Source organism: Hyla sarda, chromosome 6 (genome assembly GCF_029499605.1).
Source record: "Hyla sarda isolate aHylSar1 chromosome 6, aHylSar1.hap1, whole genome shotgun sequence".
Lineage (NCBI taxonomy): Eukaryota > Metazoa > Chordata > Amphibia > Anura > Hylidae > Hyla > Hyla sarda.
The window spans coordinates 183404388-183412433 of NC_079194.1; the positions used below are offsets into that span (position 1 = coordinate 183404388).

The 8046-nt window shown below is 42.4% G+C and overlaps 1 protein-coding gene across 4 annotated transcripts in view; it reads right to left on the reverse strand.

Moving 5' to 3' along the window:
* CPNE7 (copine 7) overlaps window positions 1-6223 on the reverse strand; it is a 197855-nt gene extending 191632 nt beyond the window's left edge. For 3 of the 4 annotated variants that reach the window (XM_056526017.1, XM_056526016.1, XM_056526014.1), the window contains exon 1: window positions 6112-6223. The gene's annotated coding sequence lies outside the window, so the exon portion shown is untranslated. The remainder of the gene's footprint in view (window positions 1-6111) is intronic. The other variant, XM_056526018.1, reaches the window with a different exon arrangement.
* Between the last annotated feature and the right edge of the window lie 1823 nt (window positions 6224-8046).

Here is an 8046-nt window from a genome sequence, read left to right on the forward strand (position 1 = left end):
CTCCCATGTGTTACATCACATCTATACATGTCTCCCATGTGTTACATCACATCTCTACATGTCTCCCATGTATTACATCACATCTCTACATGTCTTCCATGTGTTACATCACATCCCTACACGTCTCCCATGTGTTACATCACATCTCTACACGTCTCCCATGTGTTACATCACATCTCTACATGTCTTCCATGTGTTATATCCCATCTCTACATGTCTCCCATGTGTTACATCACATCTCTATACATATCTCCTATGTATTACATCACATCTCTACATGTCTCCCATGTATTACATCACATCTCTACACGTCTCCCATGTGTTACATCACATCTCTACATGTCTTCCATATATTACATCACATCCCTACGCGTCTCCCATGTTACATCACATCTCTACATGTCTCCCATGTGTTACATCACATCTCTATATGTCTCCCATGTGTTACATCACATCACTACATGTCTCCCAAGCACATGTAGAGATGTCATATAACACATGAGAGACATGTAGAGATGTGATATTTCACATGGGAGACATGTAGGGATGTGATGTAACACATGGGAGACATGTAGAGATGTGATATAACACATGGGAGACATGTAGAGATGTGATATAACATGGGAGACATGTAGAGATGTGATATAACACATGGGAGGCATGTAGAGATGTGATGTAACATGGGAGACATGTAGAGATGTGATGTAACATGGGAGACATGTAGAGATGTGATGTAACACATGGAAGACATGTAGAGATGTGATGTAACACATGGGAGACATGTAGAGATGTGATGTAACACATGGGAGACGTGTAGAGATGTTATGTAAAACATGGGAGACATGTAGACATGTGATGTAACATGGGAGACATGTAGAGATGTGATGTAATACATGGGAGACGTGTAGAGATGTGATGTAACACATGGGAGACGTGTAGAGATGTGATGTAACACATGGGAGACATGTAGAGATGTGACGTAACACATGGGAGACATGTAGAGATGTGATGTAACACATGGGAGACATGTAGAGATGTGATGTAACACATGGGAGAAATGTAGAGATGTGATGTAACACATGGGAGACATGTAGAGATGTGATGTAACACATGGGAGACATGTAGTGATGTGATGTAACACATGGGAGACATGTAGAGATGTGATGTAACATGGGAGACATGTAGTGATGTGATGTAACACATGGGAGACATGTAGAGATGTGATGTAACAAGGGAGACATGAAGAGATGTGATGTAACACATGGGAGACATGTAGAGATGGGATATAACACATGGGAGACATTTAGAGATGTGATATAACATGGGAGACATGTAGTGATGTGATGTAACACATGGGAGACATGTAGAGATGTGATGTAACACATGGGAGACATGTAGAGATGTGATGTAACATGGGAGACATGAAGAGATGTTATGTAACACATGGGAGACATGTAGAGATGGGATATAACACATTGGAGACATGTAGAGATGTGATGTAACATGGGAGACATGTAGAGATGTGATGTAACACATGGGAGACATGTAGGGATGTGATGTAACACATGGGAGACATGTAGAGATGTGATGTAACATGGGAGACATGAAGAGATGTGATGTAACACATGGGAGACATGTAGAGATGTGATGTAACATGGGAGACATGTAGTGATGTGATGTAACACATGGGAGACATGTAGAGATGTGATGTAACACATGGGAGACATGTAGATATGTGATGTAACACATGGGAGACATGTAGAGATGTGATGTAACACATGGGAGACATGTAGAGATGTGATGTAACATGGAAGACATGTAGTGATGTGATGTAACACATGGGAGACATGTAGAGATGTGATGTAACACATGGGAGACATGTAGAGATGTGATGTAACATGGGAGACATGAAGAGATGTTATGTAACACATGGGAGACATGTAGAGATGGGATATAACACATTGGAGACATGTAGAGATGTGATGTAACATGGGAGACATGTAGAGATGTGATGTAACACATGGGAGACATGTAGGGATGTGATGTAACACATGGGAGACATGTAGAGATGTGATGTAACATGGGAGACATGAAGAGATGTGATGTAACACATGGGAGACATGTAGAGATGTGATGTAACATGGGAGACATGTAGTGATGTGATGTAACACATGGGAGACATGTAGAGATGTGATGTAACACATGGGAGACATGTAGATATGTGATGTAACACATGGGAGACATGTAGAGATGTGATGTAACACATGGGAGACATGTAGAGATGTGATGTAACATGGGAGACATGAAGAGATGTTATGTAACACATGGGAGACATGTAGAGATGGGATATAACACATGGGAGACATGTAGAGATGTGATGTAACATGGGAGACATGTAGAGATGTGATGTAACACATGGGAGACATGTAGAGATGTGATGTAACATGGGAGACATGTAGAGATGTGATGTAACATGGGATACATGTAGAGATGGGATATAACACATGGGAGACATGTAGAGATGTGATGTAACACATGGGAGACATGTAGAGATGTGATGTAACACATGGGAGACATGTAGAGATGTGATGTAACATATGGGAGACATGTAGAGATGTGATGTAACACATGGGAGACATGTAGAGATGTGATGTAACACGTGGGAGACATGTAGATATGTGATGTAACACATGGGAGACATGTAGAGATGTGATGTAACACATGGGAGACATGTTGAGATGTGATGTAACATGGAAGACATGTAGTGATGTGATGTAACACATGGGAGACATGTAGAGATGTGATGTAACACATGGGAGACATGTAGAGATGTGATGTAACATGGGAGACATGAAGAGATGTTATGTAACACATGGGAGACATGTAGAGATGGGATATAACACATTGGAGACATGTAGAGATGTGATGTAACATGGGAGACATGTAGAGATGTGATGTAACACATGGGAGACATGTAGGGATGTGATGTAACACATGGGAGACATGTAGAGATGTGATGTAACATGGGAGACATGAAGAGATGTGATGTAACACATGGGAGACATGTAGAGATGTGATGTAACATGGGAGACATGTAGTGATGTGATGTAACACATGGGAGACATGTAGAGATGTGATGTAACACATGGGAGACATGTAGAGATGTGATGTAACACATGGGAGACATGTAGAGATGTGATGTAACATGGGAGACATGAAGAGATGTTATGTAACACATGGGAGACATGTAGAGATGGGATATAACACATGGGAGACATGTAGAGATGTGATGTAACATGGGAGACATGTAGAGATGTGATATAACACATGGGAGACATGTAGAGATGTGATGTAACACATGGGAGACATGTAGAGATGGGATGTAACACATGGGAGACATGTAGGGATGTGATGTAACACATGGGAGACATGTAGAGATGTGATGTATCATGGGAGACATGTAGGGATGTGATGTAACACATGGGAGACATGTAGAGATGTGATGTATCATGGGAGACATGTAGAGATGTGATGTAACATGGGAGACATGAAGAGATGTGATGTAACACATGGGAGACATGTAGAGATGTGGTGTAACATGGGAGACATGAAGAGATGTGATGTAACACATGGGAGACATGTAGAGATGGGATATAACACATGGGAGACATGTAGTGATGTGATGTAACACATGGGAGACATGTAGAGATGTGATGTAACACATGGGAGACATGTAGGGATGTGATGTAACACATGGGAGACATGTAGAGATGTGATGTAACATGGGAGACATGTAGAGATGTGATGTAACATGGGAGACATGTAGAGATGTGATGTAACATGGGAGACATGTAGAGATGGGATATAACACATGGGAGACATGTAGAGATGTGATATAACACATGGGAGACATGTAGAGATGTGATGTAACACATGGGAGACATGTAGAGATGTGATGTAACACATGGGAGACATGTAGAGATGTGATGTAACATATGGGAGACATGTAGAGATGTGATGTAACACATGGGAGACATGTACAGATGTGATGTAACACATGGAAGACATGTACAGATGTGATGTAACACATTGGAGACATGTAGAGATGTGACAGAACACAATACAAGGCTATCTGAATGTATCTTGTTCTCTGAGTCATTAACACTGTGAGAACAAAGTAACAGTGAGTCACTGACAGATCCAAACAGTCAAGTAATATGTTATACCGGATTATTTGCAGCCTTAGAATCGCACTGCACATGGATATATAACTTTAAACATCGCTCATTTTTCAAATTCACACAAGACTCATCTTTATTCTGGATACTGCAGCTTAATATTTCGATCTATGTCAATTTATGCCGAAATATTAGTAATGTCAGCTCACACTCAGTTCTTGCAGTACCCTGCTTCTCCCTCTCCTGTACCCTTTCTGGCTTTAACCCTCTCTTTACTGTGATTCCTATGAAATCCTCCCATATGTCATTATTCCTTATAAGCTTACAAGATCCTACACTTGCCACTTTCGACTGATGCTCTTCCCCAATTCTCGCTCTAATCATTTCAAGTTATTGCTCATGTCTCCATCTCATCTGATGTTATAGCCCAGTTTGTCCCCTTTCTGTAAAGTCCTGCTGTTCCCCACTTCTTTCCCATTATGTTGTACCTCAGTCTTTGTTCTAATCTCCATTATAGTGGGCTGTACCCCACTTATCGCCTTCATCTCATGTTGCACCCCTCTCTTCTCATTTCATACTATAGCTCACTTTTCTGATCTCCCTTATCCTATGCTTTCCTTTGTTATCTCTGCCACCTCATGCTGCACCCCAGTTTTCTAGTCTCTATTACCTGATGCTATGCCCTACTTTTAAGGTGTCTCTTGGTCTGTTATGGTGCAGCTCATGTCTCACCCTCCTTTCCTCATGCTGTACCCCACATGTTATTCTCCCCTTAGCTCATGTCATACCTCAGTTTTCTCATCCGTCTAATCTTATGATGTACACTTCTATTGTACTCCCATTTATCTCATGATGTATACTTGATCAGTCTCCATCATATCATGCTGTACACCACCACTTTTTGCAATTAATTGTTCTCCTCTGATACTGTACTCTAATTCTTAACCTTATCTCTCAGCTCATGCTGTACCCCACTCCTAAACATCATTTACCCACTTATCACTACCTTCGCCTTCCTTTCATACAGTATTCCATTTGGAAACTAGATCATGTAACGTGCAAACCCTCTTCTTGCTTGAATATCTCTCATTTAACCCTGTACCCCATATTTAAATGTTCTCTTTTTCTTGATGTCTTACACTCAACCCCCTCATCTGACCTAACAGTTACCCCACTTCCTACCCTCTTATCCTGAATATCACCCAGAACCCCTGTTCCTCATGGTACACTTACATCTGACGCCCATATCAAGCAGTACTTCTTATTTCTTATATCTCTCATTTCATGCCCCATCCCTCTTCTTGCTGTTGTTTCTCCTATATTCTGCTGTCACCACCAGTTATCCTGACTCTGAACCTGTTCTCAATCTAATCCAATTCCGTACCCTACTACTGGTACTTTTCACATTTCATGCTGTGCCCCGCTTCTTATTCTTATCTCCCTCATACTCAGAAGGAGGCATTTTAACCCATAATACTAGTAACCTTTTTCTAATAGGCACCTCGGTCCTTGAAGTTAACCTCACTACGCTACATTATCAACTTCATATCTGAAACTCCCCCACAAATGGCATCTCAATTGTTTTTCCTTCATCTCTAAAATACCCCCCAACACCCCACCCTCACCTCAACACATCCTCCACACTCCTTACTTTGTTACCCCCCAGAACATCCTGCAAAGTCCCCACCCTGAGCCTTCTCCTTCCCACTTCTATCCAAATGCAGGCAAACTCAACTCTCTCATGCACATGACTTCTTTGGTTAATATTCTTGTGGTTTTTAAGAAACCTCAAATCTCCGGTTACTATCTTCTGCAAAAAAAAAAAAAAAAAACACCAATAGGAGGAATTTTTTCATGCACACATGCAAATGGCTTGTCTAGTAGCAGATAAGGTGTGAAGCAGTCTAGTCTGAGCGGAATTTCTTAGTCTCACCTGCTGTGTCTTTGCCTCTTGGGCTGAAGTGTAGTGATGGTCAGAGCTGATCTGTGCTGAATAGCCTGCTCACTGGCTTGTTCTGTATTCCTATGACTATCGCACAGCTTGCACTACACGCTGTACACACATAGAGGGAGCCCTCATCTACACTAACTCTTTCACTGCCATGCATTCCTTGCTCAGCGTATACAGCGGAGCATTCCCAAATGTGGAATTTAACCTTGTTTAATCATATTCAGTGCTATGTGTTCATGCACACAGCCGTAGTACTGCTCTGTACAAGTTCTGCGTACCACCTATACGGCTATACGATGCCTCCAATTTCAATGAATACAGAGGTTTGCAATAGAATATCTGGTGCCATGTGGAGGCCCCCTTTACAGTATAGAACAGCATTTTCCAACCAGTGTGCCTCCAGCTGTTGCAAAACTACAACTCCCAGCATGCCCGGTCAGCCAAAGCCTGGTTCAGAGCCAAAGAGAGCTCATGTGCCGCTGCACATGCTCTGTGCACACATATCTGCCCTGTACATGAAGCCTGATTCTTTGAATTAAGGCAGCGTTACATGGCCATATATGATATAATCTCTTTAAGAAGACCACCCAAAACTGCATTGCAAAGTGGTCTTTTATGGGAGTGATCTTAGCACTGATAATGCACACAATGACCCCGATTTACTAAGAGTGTAGTGTAGGTTTCATTGTGGGTTTTCATTCCCTACAATTATTTCCCCACGGCATTTACTAAGATTTCCCTACATTTTACACTTTCCCTACATTTAGATTTTTTTACACATGCTCTGATCTGTAGGGTTTTCCTCAGATCAAATCCACCACATTTTCTATGGAAACCTTAGTAAATATGTTGGGTTTTTGTGAAAATGTCAGGAACACGCCCCTCTTCTGTTACCACGCCCCCTTTTCCAGACAGACACGCCCCTTCTTTGGGTTTTCTCAGTAAAATGGAGAGTTGGTCAGGTTTTTCATTTCTGGCAGAGACAGAATTTTCTGGCGCAATGCGCCCGAATCTGGCACACAACCCGACAAAGCGTGGGGTTTACAATAGTAAATCAGGGCCAATGTATGGTGGACTAAAAAAAATCCATCTGGAGAAGGAGGTGCCTCAAAGTTGTTACATGTATGAAGATATTAGAGAATAGCTTATATATTGATTTTATAATGTGGTAGCAGGGAGTGATGATGGCAGATGTTGTTACCCTCGGGGCAGATGGCATTAACCCCTTGTATTTGTGACACCAGGGTATGGTTTAGCCTATAACCACCCGAAGATATACCGCTGGATGCTGGGCTAGGCACGGCGGCAATGAAGACTCCGACGCCAAGTTACGGACAACGGTAGCTTTACTGAGGGTAAAGTCTCTACAGTTCAGCCAGGGCCCACGGAAGTGACCAATGACACAGAGACTTTAAGGGCTTCCTGGGACTTGTAGTAGGACTGGACAATTGAATGCAGACCACACTGACTTGACAGATGACAGGGACTGACTTGACTTGACTCATAAAGGTGCAAAGGGCCCTGGGAACACTGAAGGAGGCTGCCTGACAGGGCAGCAAGGGTACGGGGTAACATCTCCCATACTTGCCCACCACAATAATATTTATGAGAGTGATCAAAATCTACTGTATCTGCCTTATCTGCCTGTATTCTACAGGTCAGTCTATAAACCAGAACACGTCCATCCACAGATTTTTGGTGGAGCTTTTCTTTCACTGCATTGACAAAACTGACAACATGATGTCTGATCCAGAGGATGCAGGGGGTGTAGCTTCAATGATGGTTGATCAGTGGTTGGCAAACTGTGGACCTCCAGAGGTTGCAAAACTACAACTCCCAGCATGCCCGGACAGCCGTTGGCTGTCCGGGCATGCTGGAAGTTGTAGTTTTTCAACCCGCCAGAGGTCCACAGTTTCG